The sequence below is a fragment of the Hordeum vulgare genome, chromosome 7H (assembly GCF_904849725.1).
Source record: "Hordeum vulgare subsp. vulgare chromosome 7H, MorexV3_pseudomolecules_assembly, whole genome shotgun sequence".
NCBI classification, from domain to species: Eukaryota; Viridiplantae; Streptophyta; class Magnoliopsida; order Poales; family Poaceae; genus Hordeum; species Hordeum vulgare.
In genome coordinates this window covers 289,620,820-289,638,818 of record NC_058524.1, presented here as the reverse complement: position 1 = coordinate 289,638,818, position 17,999 = coordinate 289,620,820, and positions in this window count along the sequence as shown.

Here is a 17,999-nt window from a genome sequence, read left to right as displayed (position 1 = left end):
ATCCGATCCGTTCCGTCTTTCTTCTTGACGAAGAGGACGGGGCAAGCCCAAGGAGAAGAGCTAGGACGAATGAAACCCTTGTTCAAGGCCTCATCTAATTGCTTCTTAAGTTCGGCTAGCTCCAGGGGTGCCATCTTATAAGGTCTTCTGGCTATTGGGACAGTTCCCGGAACAAGATCTATTACAAACTCTACATCTCTCTCAGGTGGGATTCCTGACAGTTCCTCTGGAAAAACATCCGGGAAGTCACGAACTACCGGAATGTCTTCAAGTTCCGGAAGAGGGTTGGCATTTAGAGAATAGAGTTGGCATTTGGCAACTCGAGTAGAGACATTTACTATCTCACCCGAGGGATGGGTAAGTTGGACATTTCTAGAATGAGTATCAATCTTGGCATAGTGAGCTGACATCCAGTCCATGCCCAAGATGATATTAATATTCAAAGATTTCAAGGCTATCAATGAGGCTAGAAAAACTAGCCTATCTACTAGAATTTCATTGTCATAGGTTATCCTAGAGGTTTGCCATTTACTACCAGGGGTTTGGACAACCAATGGGATTGGCATATCACAAAATGACATGTTATGCAACTGTGCATAACTTTCTGAAATGAAGGAATGAGAAGACCCAGTGACAAAGAGAACGGACGCTGGGTGATGATTAACAAGAAGCGTACCCAGCATGACGTCGGGATCCTCTGCAGCTTCTTCTGCTGACACATAGTTCACACGGCCACGTGCAGGAGTTGGCTTCACATAAAAAGCTTTGCCCGACTTGGCTTGCCCGACGGACTTTCCGGGTTGCTTGGCACCCACATTCTGAGGACACTCACGGGAATAGTGCCCTGGTTCTCCACACTTGTAGCATATCACCTAGTTGGCACGTGGTGCAGCATTGCTAGCTGAACCACCATAAGCTTTTGCTGGAGGGTTGGCCTGATTCGTCTGAGGCGCCACGTAGGATGGCCTCAGAGTGTATCTTGGTGGCAGAGAACTGTTTGGAACCCACAGCCTGCATTTTGGGAACGCGGAACCAGAAGACGAGCCAAAGTCACGGGAATGCTTCCTTGTGGCTTCGAAGTCAGTATGACCAGTCTCGGCACTGATCGCTTTGTTGACTAGGGCTTGAAAACTTGCACACTCATGGAGGCGCAGATCACGACGGAGCTCAGGGCTCAGACCCTTACGAAACCTTGCTTGCTTCTTGGCGTCAGTAGACACCTCCTCTCTTGCATAGCGGCGAGGTTACTGAACTCGCGGCTATAGGCATCCACAGACAACTTGCCCTGAGTGAAGGCACAGAACTCCTCTCTCTTTCTGTCCATCAGGCCCTCTGGAATATGGTGCAGACGAAAAGCTGCACTGAAGTCTGCCCATGTGGCCACTGGTTCAGCGGGACGCATAGCTTCAAAATTCTCCCACCACATATTGGCGGGTCCTTCCAGGAAATACGCCGCAAAGGTCACCTTGTCGGCCTCAGACACATTCGCAGAGCGAATCTTGCGTGAGATGCTGCACAGCCAGTCATCAGCGTCGAGGGGATCGACGGAATGATGAAACTTTGGAGGAGTCAGCTTCACAAAGTCATTGAGGGACACTGCAGCATTCCTAGGCTGTCGAGCCGTATTCTGCTCAATATGCTCTAGCAGTCGGTTGGTCTCCCTTTTATTTCTTTCTGCCTCAAGCATCACTTCTACCAGAGAAGGTGGGTGAGGCAGGTCTTCCTGCGACGCTTGACTACCCTCACCTTGCTCATGAGCAGGGGCACGGTTCAACCTGGTGAACACCATCCTGACAAACAAACTCATAGCTTAGACCAATATCATATCAATACTAGCTATGGATTAAGAATGTACTGAACACACGGAATGCGGAAATGAATATCCCAACAGCATGGTAACAAGCAACTGCTATATATACACCATGGTTCATACACACCCTTACATAGTTCAGTACAACCTTAACCGAAGAGCAAACTACTGAAATTATGAAACTACTCATCAGAGGCTTACAAGCTTCCTATACATTATTTATCTAGGCCTCCGGAATTCATTTCACATTACAGGCATACTTCACAAGTCACGCAGGACTGTGAACGTACGGCTACTACCATGCTATCCTTCCGCTCACAGCTCAGGCATCCGCATAGAACATCTCATAGAGATTACCTCCATGACCTGGAAGCTCAACCTGCGGATCAGGAAACACTCTAGCCTGAGATCCCTGGGATCCATAAGGACACAGATGTGGCCTTGGTCCCCTGACTGGTGGTAAGAGGGGTCCCCGAAGAGGTGTGACTCCTCCTATAGCTGGCCAGTCAACGTGGGCCGGAAGATGGGTCCTAACAGGGTTCAGTATCTCCATCTCTCCATACCCTATCTGGACTACCGGTGCCAGCTGCGTCAAAGCTGTCCACAGACGGGCACGGGTAGCATAAAGCTCCATGCGGAGAGCACGAGCATCCCTGTCTTTGTTCTCTAGCATCTCAACAGTGGACTGCAGTAGCGGATCCTCCATAGAAGAATCAAAATAGACTCCACTGAGGTATCCCTCTTCACCAGGCTGAGAGGCCGGAACATAGCAGAACTCTGAATTCTGCAGCAGTGCATGTCTCGCTCTCATAATGGTCAGCATTGAGTAGGCAGCATCCTGTACTGCCATGTCAACAGTGACCCCCAACCCATAGGACCAATGGATTGGCTTCTCCGCTCCAGGGTAGTCTGGAAATACCCTAACAGTGCAGATGTACTGGCTCTGGTTGAAGTCTCGGTACTGTTCCTCCACTGTGTACTCGGGGTACCAGCGGTAACCGCACACCGACATCACCCTGACCAGCATGGCCGTATGACCCGGCACATCAATGCACCTGGTCAGACGTACCACCTGACGAGAAGGACGGCCAGGCATCTGTAATTAGAGAGTAATGCAAAAGCATTAGAGCTCCGAATGAAAAATTGGGCAGCATAACGGCTGTAAATGCTCAAAACAAATTTTGAGACAACCCAAAAATGGAATAGCGTAACCACTCAAATATCAAGTTCAACTCTCTGATCATCAAACTTACTTCCTGCTTCCTAGGAATAAAAGAAACCCAATATCTCTCGACCCGTAGTCCTATAATCTACCGATCAGAAACACGAGCCTAGGAGAAGATGAGTAACCCAGTCCTTAATTCCCGCAGAAAAGACGAGGATGACCAGAATAGAATATCTTGAGAAGAGAACAAGAGTCTTACGTTCCCTTCCACAAACAATTCCCTTATATATAACTAAAGAAATTCTAGACTCAACTTCGACCAGTTTGGCTTAGTAATCCTACAGTCAGTCAGGCTCTGATACCAACGCTGTCGGGACCCCGATCCTAAGCCATAGGAATCCAGCCTGTAACACATCGCATCCCTTTGTGGTCTCACGCACGGTTAACTCCACGGCTGCAGCCTTACCTTAGCCGGGACCGTTTGCGTCTTTTGACTCACGTATGCGAAGGTGTCGCTAGCAAAGAACCCGGATCGACATGTCTAGTCATAAACCAAAGTGGCGGTACCGCACAAGGACAGGCATACATGACCCAACAAAGCAGGTGTCGGTCATCAGTGAATGTAGACGAGTCGTAGCAAGCTACAAGGACTCCATTACATCGCGTGACATTTCCCCAAAGGGGACAGACACAGCAGCTAAGAAGGACACATGCCGGTCAACCATTGTGTCCGGAGCAGTAGCAAACTACCAAGGCTCGTTGGATCACAAAGGGGCATTTCCTTGTAAGGAGTGCTACTAAAGTTCACGACTAAGTAATCGAACCCCATACATATCAAGTACGACACACGTACGCATGGCATACCAATATGTATAGATACATCGATGGCATCACAACATAACCATAAACATACAACCTTTATTTAAGAGGCTCGGAAGAGCCACACACATAATATTACACATTAAGGGTCTCACGACCCATAATAGCAGCCATACAATTACAAGCCAGCGGAAGAGTTATAAACTGTCTGGATACAGACAGGGCAACTAGAAGGCACATGGCCTGACTATACTACAGAGCCGACGTAGGGCCAGATCGTAGCTGGGACACCAGCTACTCGTCGTCGTCGATGTCTACGAAGAACCCTCCATTAGGGTCATTAGCAACCTCTGCAACATTTATTAAGCAAACATGAGTACGAAGGTACTCAGCAAGACTTTAGGATGACTAACTACTCATGCAAGGTATCATAAGGTATTGTGGGGTTTCATGCGGAAAGCCAGCATTTGACTCGTGGCTAGACAACTTGCATTTTTAAATAATTTTGACAACTTGATTTCTCGCACACGAGTCCACTAACACCACAACAATACACTATCGTGGAATCATTCCGTCTCCGTACGGAAATGCCGTCCACGACACTCACGCTTATCTTGGCAATTTTATGAGTAGCCATTGAAGTTATCTATGAACAACATATGTCTCCAAGTAGTCCATATCCGCGGACGCGGCTATTCGAATAGATCATAACCCTGCAGGGGTGTACTTCGTCACACACGCTCTCGCCACTTATCGCCATGTGCACGTCATGCACCTCGGCAACCTTCAAGCGGAAGCCCCGCGAGGGAGTCGGCCACGACCGTTAACCACACTAGTACCTAGTCCAGGTTTATCGCCTATCTAAGAGTAACCCGTACGGAAGTCCGGCCGAGGTTTCCGCCACGCCCTCAAACGATGTGCGCAGGGTTCCCAAGCCCACCATCCGGGTGCCACTTGGTACACCGTGCCACTGCCTACCGCATCACGGCCCACCTCTCAGGTCAGCACCATGCACGGCCTCCAGCATTACTATAAACACCAGAAACTACTTGCAACTCCTGGACCGAGTACTACGCGATTAATAGGCCGAGCGGGGTCATATTTCAGGGCCCAGCATGTGGTAGTATCTAGTCTTGGATTACATACACGGAACTCAGTTCCTAAGGACGGTTCCAATGAAACAACCCGCCATGTGCTCCTACACAGCCTTTCACCGGTACCTTTACCAAATCAGGTTCAACACACAACCTTTACTTACCGAACACATTCTCACAATTCTGTTCATCTCCCAGATGACAGACCATACACAACTCTAAGCATAGCATGCATAGCAGGATAAGGCACAACATAGCTCAGGCAACTACCAGGTATGCTAGGTTGCAAGGTTCTGCTATTTACTATGACAAGGTTAGGTCATGCAAAGGAAGTGGGTTCAACTATCATGGCAAAAGCAGTTGAAGCATTTGATCCTAATGCAATAGATAAGTGCAGGAGCAAGAACATGGGAATTATCGGGATGATCAAAAGGGTTGCTTGCCTTGTTGCTCAGAGGAGGAACGATATCCGTCAGACGGATATTCGGTGGAATCCGGGGTTGCGGAGCCTACCGAAATAAATGGCAACATTCAATAGCAATCATATGCAATCAAAATGATGCATGAGCATGCCATGAGAATGCAAGGTGATAAGTTATTATAATCAACATGTATTAGGTTTAGAGTTGATTTGAATCATATTCGGTATCACTTCAAACGGGGTATTCACGGTTACCGATTTAATTGATTCGACCTGATGCTCAGATCAACTTGATATAGCTTGCATGAGATGTCATGTTATGGTACTGATTTGTAACTAGGACAGTGTGTGATCATTGCATTCATAATGAAATTTGAATATTTTTCCAAATTCCATTTAAAAGTAATTATAAGAATTGAATTATTCCTTATTCCACATTTTAGGGTTCTGTAACTTTTTCAAACATGGTTGAAAATAGCATAATCAAAATCCTTGAATTTTTCTGATACTTTTTCATATATAAATTATTTTCATTGGAGTTACAGATTAATTTCTATGATTTTTACAAGTTTTAGCAATTTACTGGAATTATTTCTATACTGGAAATTCTATTTATTGCATCAGGCTGACGTCAGCAGGTCAGCCGACCTGTTCAGGTCAAACCTGATAGGGGGGGGGCACTGGTCAGCCTCTCTGGGACTAATCCCGCGCTGACCAGCCCCTAATTGGGGTTTGACCAGGCGTGGGGCCCTCTGGCAGCGACTGAGGGGAGGGTAGTTACGCCCTAATGGTCGGCCACGTCGACGCCCATCGGAGGGTGGTCGCCGACGACCAAGCCCGCGGCGGAGGGCTCGCCGGAGACGACCTAATCGGCGCTGCACAGCACCAATTTGAACGCGGTTTGCAGCTACGGAACGCTGGTGAAGTGGCCGATCTGGTAGGGGCATCAGGGGAGGCTAGGGTCGCCGGGAGAGGCGCCGGCGACGAGCCGGAGCGGCGGCCGAAGCTCGGCCTTCTACGAGCGATGGCTCTAGGGCATGGGGAGGGCAGCTGGAGGGCTCATCGCACTCCTGGAGGCTCCAGGAGCTCGAATCCTAGCTCGAGCGCGTGGATCAGACACCACAGCGACGGCGACGACATGACCGCCGGCGAGAAGCTCTCGGCCTTGGTGGGGAACGAGGCTACGATGCACGGGAGAGCGTGGGGCGAGAGGGGAAACGACTACGAGCTCACGGCGGTTCCGATGGTGCTGTTGAGGGGCTCGGGGATGCGCCGGAGGGAGCGAATCGACGGGAGAGGTCCGGCGGCCGGAGGTGGAAGACGATGGCGTTGGGGACGATGCAGAGCTCAGGGACGCTTCGGCTTCTGCAGAGATGACCAGGGCAACGAGGCGGAGCTAACAGACTACTCGGAGGAGGGTTCCCATGGCTAGAGGTGCTGCGGCTCGAGCTCGAGCTCGGCTCCAATGGCGGCAGCAGGAAGGAGGGTAAGATCCGAGAGGAGGGAGAGAGTTAGCGCTGGGAATGGATAGAGGAGGACTCAGGGAGCTTATCCCCGGCCTTGCCAGCGCGAGGCGGCGGCCAGGCAGGCGCACAGGTGCGTGGCCGCGCCGGAGGAGGCGGCGGCCACCTCCTGCTCCTACTGGCGCGAGGGAGGGGACGAGCCAGGGAGATGGGCCGGGCCAGGCTAGGCGACAGGTAAGAGTTTCCCATTTTTTTCTGTTTTTGTTTTTCTGTTTTGCTAACTATTGTTTTGCTATTTATTTCAGCTCCAAAACAAAACGTAAAAACTATTTTAGACCTCCTGAAATATTGTTATAATATTCCCAACCATTTCCAAAGTTTTCAACATTTTTGAAAATTTATAGTTTCTGATTTCAAATTTAAAATTTGAAACCAATGGCTTTTTGCATTAATTTAAAATGCTTAAAGTGTCAAGAAAATAGTTTTCTCCAATGCTCATTTACTTTCATGATTTATCAGAAAGTTTGAACATTTCTTGAGGCCATTTTGGGTTCATTGATTTCAACTAGTTTGAGATTTTCTTTATTTAAAGTAGTGGCTAGGGTTTTGAGTTTTTCCTTTGCCACTTTCTTGTTCTTGTTGAAAAATTCTTAGATGCAAATGCAAAGAAGACATGAGCACAAGACTAACTTGCTTAAAGTGTCAAGGATGTGACATTCTATTAGTGACAATCATGCTAAAATTATGCAAAACCCTAAGCTTGGGGATGTTGGTCTTGCTATAACCACTACTTGTTGCAAACATCATGATTGGGGTGATGATTTTTCTTTTGATCTTGAAAATTTGTTCAAGCCTCAAGATGAATATGATATTTGCAATATTACTGAAAGTGGGATTGGAGAAGTCATGACTTTATTTGTTGATAATCCCACTATTTTTGAAGAGCATCAACTTTGCATGCATGTGGATCATGAAAATAATATCCTATGGGATAGCTATATTGTTGAATTTGAATATGATCCCACATGTAATTGCTATGAGAGAGGAAAATATTTTGGTAGAAACTTTCATGTTACCAAATCACCTCTCGTGATGTTGAGATTGCTCTTGTCTCTTTCTTCTTCCTTGCATATGGCAGCTATTGGTTGTCTTGACAATTTGTTTTCCTATAAAATGCCTACGCATAGGAAGTATGTTAGACTTAGATGTGATTTTCACATGCTTTAGGATTCTCTCGTTGTGCTTCAATTCTTGTCTTTTGTGAGACCATCATTGAGTGCCTAGCTAAGGGCGTTAAACAAAAGCGCTTGTTGGCAGGCAACCCAACGAATCTATCCTTTTTCTTTCTGTTTTGTGTTTTCCACACTTTCATAATTCTGTTATGATTGTGTTTTTTGTGTTTCTTTTTGCGTTTGTGCCAAGCAAAACCGTTATGATTAGTCTTGGTGATGATCGTTTGGTCATGCTGGAAAAGACAGAAACTTTCTGCTCACGAAAATAATTTTCATTTGTTTTCTGTAAGAGATTTTGAGTTAATTCTTTTTTCTGCTGATTGCTACGCAAATTCTTCATACTGTCGTAATGTTTCAGAATTTTTGAAGTACCAGAGGTATACGAAACATACAGATTGCTACAACTGGTCTGTTGTTAACAGATTCTGTTCTTGTTGTGTTGGTTGCTTATTTTGATGAAACTATGGATAGTATCGTGGGGTATTAGCCATGGAAGATTGAAAGTACAGTAACCCAACATCGGCACAAGTAGAATTTAAAGTTTGCTACAGTACCTAAGGAAGTGGTGGTTTGCTTTCTTGTACTAATGTTATCATGAGTTTCTGTTTAAGTTTCGTGTTGTGAAGTTTTCAAGTTTTGGGTGAAGTTCCTATGGACAAAAAGATAAAGAGTGGCAAGAGATCAAGCTTGGGGATGCCCAAGGCACCCCAAAAGATTCAAGGATGCCGTAAAATTCTAAGCTTGGGGATGCCCCGGGAAGCCATCCCCTCCCTCGTCTTCAATCCATCGGTAACGTTACTTGGGGCTATATTTTTATTCACCACATGTTATGTGTTTTTGCTTGGAGCGTCTTGTATCGTAGGATTATTTTATTTTTGTTGTGTCACAATCATCCTTGCTGCACACCTAGAGAGAGAGACATGCACACACCGTGACTTTGTCGACCTTCACTTATATCTTTTGGTAGACAATTCAGCTCACATGTGCTTCACTTATATCTTTTGAGCTAGATACTTTTGCTCTATGTGCTTCACTTATATCTCTTAGAGCACAGTGGTGCGTGGCTTGGTAGTTGATCTATGCTTTGAAAGTAATCTCAAAAGGGGTAGTTATCCAAAGGGATACGAAAACTTCCACCTTCATGTGCATTGAATAGTTAGAGGAGTTTGATTCATCTCAATTAGTTTTGAGTTGTGGTTATGGTAATATTGAAGTCATGCTAGTAAGGTGTTGTGGATCTAGAAATACTTGTGTTGAAGTTAGTGATTCCCGTAGCATGCATGTATGGTGAACCGCTATGTGATGAAGTCTGAGCATGATTAGTCTTTTGATTGTCATCCTTTGTGTGGCGGTCGGGATCGCGCGATGGTTTATACCTACCAACCCTTCCCCTAGGAGTATGCATTGAATGCTTTGTTTCGATTACTAATAAAACTTTTTCAACAAGTATATCAGTTCTTCATGACTAATATTGAGTCCATGGTTTAGATCCACTTTCACCTTCCACCATCACTATCTTCTTAGTGCCGCGCAACTTTCGTCGGTGCACAAAACCCACCATTAGCCTCCCTCAAAACAGCCACCATACCTACCTATTATGGCTTTTTCAAAGTCATTCCGAGATATATTGCCATTCAACTACCACCATGACATGTGCCACCACGTCCACTTTGCCTTTGCACGATCGTAAGATAGCTAGCATGATGTTTCCATTGATGTCTATGCCATGCTAGATCATTGCCACGGTACACTACCGAAGACATTCCATGTAGAGTCATAGTTGCTCTAAGTTTTGAGTTGAAAGTGTGATGATCATCATTATTGGAGCATTGTGCCATGTGAGGAAATAAAAGAAGCCAAAGAAGCCAAAAAAAAAGAGGCCAAAGAGCCCACCAAAATAAATAAATAAAAGGGAGAGAAAAAGAGAGAAGGGACAATGCTACCACTTTTTCCACACTTGTGCATATTGAGCACCAGGATCTTCATGATTGAGAGTCTCTCGTTTTGTCACCACCATATAGCTAGTGGGAAATTCTCATTATATAACTTGGCTTGTATATTCCAATGATATGCTTCCTCAAAATTGCCTTAGGTCTCCGTGAGCAAGCAAGTTGGATGCACACCCACTAGTTTTCTTTAAGAGCTTTCACATACTTGTAGCTCTAGTGCATCATTTGTATGGCAATCCCTACTCATTCACATTGATATCTATTGATGAGCATCTCCATAGCTCATTGATATGCCTAGCTAATGTGACTTCCTTCTCCTTTTTGTCTTGCAACCTACACCACATTCCACACCATCTATAGTGTTACAACCATGGCTCACGCTCATGTATTGCGTGAGAGTTGAAAATGTTTGAGAAAGTAAAGGTGTGAAACAATTACTTGGCCAATACCGGGGTTGTGCATGACTTAAATTCGTTGTGCAATGATGATAGAGCATAGTGTGACAGCCCGAGACCGACGTTCCAGAAGATTCCCCCTTCTTTCCGTTTTCGTCGTGTGTCTATTTTCTTTTGTCACGTCATCATCGCATCATGCGCATCATCTGCATTGCATCTGCATCTCCGTTGCCGCCAGTTTTCAAAAACTTACATCCGTTGTTAGTTGCCGGTTCGCGTCGTTGTCCGTTCTGAGCCCGACGGCACACGCACGCGCCCGCGGCATCGTCGAAACCCTGTTTTAAAAGTGTGTTTAAAACTTTCTCTGATTGGGGTGAAACTTGGCATGCGGTCGTGATTAGATATAGCTAGGCCGCCTGTCGAATTTCGTCGCGATCGGAGTCCGTCTGGAACCCGAACGGACGACCCTAGCGGCACCGTCTTCGGTTATTCGTCGGATGTTTTCGGGGTTTTAAATACCGTGTTGACACACCGCGCTATTTCCCTCTCACCTACGCCTAACCACTCTACACAGCCGCGTATCCATTCCCACGTCTGTGGCCATCCGTTCACGAACCCGTGGTCGAAATCGGATCCCGATTCGGATAAACCTAGCCCCATTTCCTATAAATAGACCCCAAAACCTGCCTACTCTAGCTAACCCTAGTCCCACCTCGAGATCCGCGCCGCCCCACCTCTCCTCCTCTCCACGCAGCCGCCTCAGCCTCTCCCACCGCGCTCCAGGCCCGCCCGGGCCCAGATCGGGCCCTCTCGGGCCCATCTGGCCGCCGCCGCCGTTCGGCCGAGCAGCCCCGAGCTCCCTGCTCCCGTGGCCGCGCCCCTCGCGACCTCGCCTGCGCGCTGCCTCCTCCCATTGCCAGCACGCCGTCCCTGGTCGCCTCCTCGTCAGAACCTCTCCACGCATCCCCGTCAGAGTTCGCCGGCCGTCGCCGGAGCTACCTTGCCCACCGGTCGGACTTTCCCCGTTGCGTAGCCCGCCTTCCAACCCCAGGCCGTAGCTCCTCTCGTCGCTGGAGGCATGCCGCACCGCCAGTCGCGGTTCGCTGGAGCCCCGCCGCGTCGGACCATTTCCCCAGATACCATTACTATCATTGTCATGCTAGTTTTATCGCTTCTATCGATTATGTCTCGTTGCCTACCACGTGTTAAATATCAGCCTCTCAACAATGCCATGAAAACCTTCAACCTGTTCAACCTAGCAAACCACTGATTGGCTATGTTACTGCTTGCTTAACCATGTTGTTAGCGTTGCTAGTTGCAGGTGCAGTTGCTTCCATGTGAAAACATGGGTCCCTTGTCATTTCACCATATTAAATGCTATTTAATTTAATGCACCTATATACTTGGTAAAAGGTGGAAGGCTCGGCCTTTCTAGCCTGGTGTTTTGTTCCACCTTTGCCCCCTTAGTTTCGGCTACCGGTGTTATGTTCCATAATTGAGCGCTCCTAACACGATCGGGGTTGTTATGGGGACCCCTTGATAATTCGTTTTAGATTAAAGCTGATCTGGCAAGGCCCAACATTGGTACTATTTTCCCAACATAATAATTTGTTAAACTAAAATGCATAGGGAGTTAGCGCTACCCGAGGAGTAATTCTACATAATACACGGGGGCTAGTGCTGTTGGTGCTGGTCCAAAACTAGAGCCGTTTGCGGGGCCAACCCGGGGCAACTCGGGAGATTTCTATCAGACCACCGTACGCTGTGCTTATCCGTCGTGTCCTGAGAACGAGATACGCGGCTCCTATCGGGATCGTCGACACGCCGGGCGGCCTTGCTGGATTAGTTTTACCTGTGATGAGATATCTTGTGCATCGGGATTCCGGTGATGCTTTGGGTAAACTCAAAGTTGAGGTTTTCCACTAAGGAATCCGACGAGATCGCGAGCTTCGTGATCGAGGATTTCTATGCGGCTTGTGGTAATTTGTGATGGACTAGTTGGAGCACCCCTGCAGGGTTAAATCTTTCGGAAAGCCGTGCCCGCGGTTATGTGGCAACGTGGAAACTTTGTTTAACACTGGTTCTAGATAACTTGAAGTTAACTTAATTAAAATATGCCAACTGTGTGCGTAACCGTGACTGTCTCTTTCGTGAGTTCTTTCTCCGATCGAGGACACGGTTGGGTTATGTCTAACGTAGGTAGGTGTTCAGGATCATTCATTTGATCATGTTTAGTACACGTCCGTTATGCGTAGATCTTCCCTCTCTTATTTCTTGTACTCGTAAGTTAGCCACCAAATATATGCTTAGACGCTGCTGCAACCTCACCACTTAACCATACCTCATCCATTAAGCTTTGCTAGTCTTGATACCTTTGGAAATGAGATTGTTGAGTCCCCTGTGGCTCACAATTACTACAACACCAGTTGCAGGTACAGTTAAAGGTTACTTGACGCGAGCGCGTTGATTGTTCATTTGGAGTTGCTTCTTCTTCTTCTTCATCATCGATCTAGGATGGGTTCCAGGCCGGCAGCTTGGGATAACAAGGATGGACGTCGTTCTTCTTTTCTCGTTTGTTTTCGTTTGTAGTCGGACCCTGCTCTTATTCATGATGATTATGTATTGTACTGTTGTGACTCTGATGTAGCTTGTGGCGAGTGTAAGCCAATTCTATTATATATCTCTTCTTTTCAGTACATGTACTTGTAACGATATCCATTCTTGCGACACGACGAGATGCGCTTCTATCCCTGACGAGGCCCTCGTGCCAAATTGAGGATAGGGTCGCATCTTGGGTGTGACAAGTTGGTATCAGAGCAGTACCGACCTAGGAGCCCCCTTGATTGATCGAACTTGGCCGAGTCGAGTCTTGTGAAAAACTGCTTCGAGTCTAGTTATATATCAGAGTGTAGGATTCTTTTTTCTCCTCTTCTATGCTCTGGTGAGGAATCTTGACGTAATAATTTATTCTACTCCTCTTCCCACTCAAAAAAAATTTAGGATCACGCGGATATTTTTGGAATCTATATGATGTCGATGTGACGGAGTTCTGTCTTGGTGCCTCCTATCTGCTTTGAGTTTCGGGGGAGTTGAGCTCCAGGGGATTCTCGAGCACATCGTTGTCATTCAGATTTCTTAGTATCTCAGAACGAAGGATGTTCTTAATTGCTTCAATACTAGTAGTGGCAAGATAACCCCGATGTCCCCAGTACTGGTGCAGATTATTCGGGAGTACTGCCATACTTTGTATCGTTGTGATCACGAGGGTCCGTAGTAGATGAAGGTCCGAGATTCTGGTTGTGTGTTGATGGATGTGATACAAGTGACGGGTTAGTATAGGAGTTGTGTGATATTACTCCTTGTATCCGTGTACCAGATTGCATGACCAGATAATTTCGGGAATTCATAGGTGGGAATTCAAGTAGTTACTTATAGGACGATCTTCCAACAAATTTGTGTTGCTTCGATGTCAAGTGGTGATTTCAGATCTTTTCTAAGAGGTGTTCTCATATTTTTATGAGAGTGCTAATCCTTTTTCTTAATCGATTGTCTTATCAATTCTTGTCGACCGGAGTCGTCATGTTAATTCTTTTGAACCGGTGTGCTTCTCTTCAGTGAATTCAATCCTCTCTAATTTTGCAAGATCATTCTCTAATTTTATTCCGGAGTTCATCTCATCTAGCCCAAGTGTCTTTGTTTTTCCCCGCCCTCCCACCTTTTTCTTCAGTGATTCAATTTTCATCCAAGAGTTTTCTTTTCGTAGTGCTTCCGCTGTGTGTTCTTTTCTCTCTTACCCGGTGATTCGTTGTGAAGAGTCTCAGGAGCTTCGTGTTCATCTTTATTCAATCTTGTCATCTTTCGCGGTGAATTCAATTTAATTATCCGTGTTCATTGTATCCTATTCATCCTTGTAATTTTTTACCCATGTTGGAAATTCTCATCAGTCTTCTTATTGTCATTTCTCTCTATTCCATCCGGAGTGCTGAATTTATCTCAGAGGTTCTTGTTTCCAATCCTTTTAATTATTTCGAGGTGCTCAACCTCACCTAGTTTTCATTTGTACCGGTGCAATATCCCTCTTCTAAGCAATCTTTTCTAACGGTGGTTTCTTCGAGTGGGCCCATAACCCACAGGTTTTTCCCAGGATCTTATATGTCTCTTCTATTTTTCCAGAGATCTCTAAATCTTTTCAACTATGACATAAGTATGATTTTCATAAGTCATATTCCTTCTTCAAGATCTATTTGAATTAATTCTCATATTGGCTCAACATTTCATTCTTCTTTATTCCGGAGTGTCTCATTAATTCTTGGTCGTGTTCTTCTCATCATTCTCTTCTTTCAAGACCGAAGGAGTGTTTCTCTCAAATCTTGGTCCATTCTCTAGTAGATTCATCATTTCAGCCTTCTGCCATCATTTCAATTGTTGCCAATCATGAGTATCCATTTCTTGTTATCCCGTGCATTTATGAGTTGTTTTCATTCTCGATCCTCCGAAGGCCATCATTTTGAAGATTCTTCGTTCTCAACTTTCAGCTTCATACTCAATTCTTCTCAATTGTTGCCTCTTCGTTAGTCTCTCGATTATTCCGGTGCCTTATTCAAGTTTTCTGTTAGGTGGATCATGATCTCTTCATTCTCATGTGTTTCCATGCATTCGTGGTGTTCCCATTCAATTGTGAATTCTTACCGGTGCTTCATTCAATTATGCTTCAAGTGGTGCTTATCTCTCTATCTCTTCAAGGTTCTATCAAGAAGAATAAGTGATATGCTAAATATGTTGCTTGTCATCAATTAAACTTGATGAAGGATAAGCATAACATAATTCTTATTCTTGTTCGTAGTATTTTCAATTCTTCTTCCGGAGTGGCTCATGATATCAATTATTTTCTCAAGTGCTTATCTTTCTTTTCCGAAGTTCCAAGTCTATCAGTATCTCTTTGTGAGGCTTCATCTAAATCTTGGTAAGGTCATAATCTGATTCTTTTCTACCTCCATATCGTTGCATCATTCATTTGTATACGGAGGTCAGTCATGGTGGTTCGTCAAGATTTCATCCATTCTCAAGTGTTCTTCAAGATTCTTGTTGGAGAACCTCAAGTATCCTTTCTCTTGCATTTATATGTGCAATTGTTCTTCTTTATCCTTTGAGGTGGTATTATAGCATTCTTGTTATTGTAGGAGTCTCGAAGAGATTTTGTTTCAGGAATGAGATAATTAAACCCACCAATTCTATGATCATGAGATATTTTCAACCCATGAGTTCTTATTTGAGCTATCTTAGTTTGGACTTCACCTAAAGCTTTTCCTATGGATTGTTGCTATCATGGTGCTTGTCATTAATCCAAGTTCTCAATGTATCCTCTTGGTGTAAGAAATTGTTCATATCTTGTTTCTCCCAATCAATCCTTGTTTATGTTAGTGGCTGGTTGTCACTTCATTAGTATGAAAAGGTTTCCATAAGCCCACTACTATCTTGTTCTTTTCGTTGTTGTTTTTCCAACAACTCCGTCCAATTCTTCTTTCAAGGATGCTTGCCAAGTTCATTAGAGTTAGTAGTTGTCATTCTTTTCTTCATTCTCTTCTTCCGTATGAGCTAGTTCCTATTCTAATGTTCCGGAGGCATTGTGATGTTGCTCTTTTGGGTCTATTTTGTTGTTCTATCAAGATCATGGTGTTCCCTTGTTCTATTTAGTTGTTTGTTATGAATATTGTCTAATTCTCCTACCTTATCGAATTTTTTGTCCCATTTTCCTACCGAAGTGCTGCCGAAATTTTCCGTGAATTCTTGCTTGTTTCTCATATCATTTCTCATCGCTTTGCAACCTTCAAGGATCGTTGGTTTCACTCGTTTGTCAAAGAAGCAATTAGTTTTACCTTTTGCTTTTCTCTTCCTCTCCCCCTTTCATTCTTGGATCTCGGGGCGAGATCCTCTTGTAGTGTAGGAGAGTTGTGACATCCCGAGACCGACGTTCCAGAAGATTCCCCCTTCTTTCCGTTTTCGTCGTGTGTCTATTTTCTTTTGTCGCGTCATCATCGCATCATGCGCATCATCTGCATTGCACCGGCATCTCCGTTGCCGCCAGTTTTCAAAAACTTGCATCCGTTGTTAGTTGCCGGTTCGCGTCGTTGTCCGTTCTGAGCCCGACCGCACACGCACGCGCCTGCGGCATCGTCGAAACCCTGTTTTAAAAGTGTGTTTAAAACTTTCTCTCATCGGGGTGAAACTTGGCATGCGGTCGTGATTAGATATAGCTAGGCCGCATGTCGAATTTCGTCGCGATCGGAGTCCGTCTGGAACCCGAACGGTCGACCCTAGCGGCACCGTCTTCGGTTATTCATCGGATGTTTTCGGGGTTTTAAATACCGTGTTGTCGCACCGCGCTATTTCCCTCTCACCTCCGCCTAACCACTCTACACAGCCACGTATCCATTCCCACGTCGGTGGCCATCCGTTCATGAACCCGTGGTCGAAATTGGATCCCGATTCGGATAAACCTAGCCCCATTTCCTATAAATAGACCCCAAAACCTGCCTACTCTAGCTAACCCTAGTCCCACCTCGAGATCCGCGCCGCCCCACCTCTCCTCCTCTCCACGCAGCCGCCTCAGCCTCTCCCACCGTGCTTCAGGCCCGCCCGGGCCCGGATCAGGCCCTCTCGGGCCCATCTGGCCGCCGCCGCCGTTCGGCCGAGCAGCCCCGAGCTCCCTGCTCCCGTGGCCGCGCCCCTCGCGAGCTCACCTGCGCGCCGCCTCCTCCCGTCGCAAGCATGCCGTCCCCGTCGCCTCCTCGTCAGAACCTCTCCACGCCTCCCCGTCAGAGTTCGTCGGCCGTCGCCGGAGCTACCTCGCCCACCGGCCGGAGTTTCCCCGTTGCGTACCCCGCCTTCGAACCCCAGGCCGTAGCTCCTCTCGTCGCTGGAGGCATGCCGCGCCGCCAGTCGCGGTTCGCTGGAGCCCCGCCACGTCGGACCGGCAGCACCGGCCGGCTGTCGCCGCCCCTAGCCGCCAGAAGCAGCCCCGCGCCGCCAGCGCGTCGCCATCGCCAAGCCCTGGATCGGGATCCAGATCCGAGGCGATTTGGTCGAGCGTTGACCGGCCCAGGCGCTTCCACCAACCGCGGCCCACCCGAGACCTCCGTGGCCCAGCTCCACCCGAGGCCTCCCTCGGCCCAACAGCGCACCGACCAGGCTAGAGCCCTCCTCCGACCAGGTCGAGCCCAAGGTGAGCTCCAGCGCCTATCCCTCGCCCCGGGCGACATTTAGTGTGTTGCCCATTGGCCCATGTGTAGATTCGGCCCGTTAGCCTTTTTCCTTTTTTGCGATATAATTTATTCCATAAATAGATATATATTAAAAACCCCGTAGAAATTTAACCATAAGTCGGATCGCGGCATATTGTATATGGATTTGGTGTAGAATTTCGCGTAGAATCCGAATTTATAACTTGCATATTTGTTTGACGTAGTTTTGCATGCCGAATGCCTAGATATGTGTGTTGTTTATATTGTCTTGGTCCCGTGTTATTTTTTCGCGCAAGTCCGGGTTGCTCGAATGCCTTAGTAGAAATTTTTCATGTTTTAGGAACCTATTTTCCATGTATTTTAGAGCGGTCACTCGTATTTTTGCGTGTAGGGATTGCCGCTAGTTTATT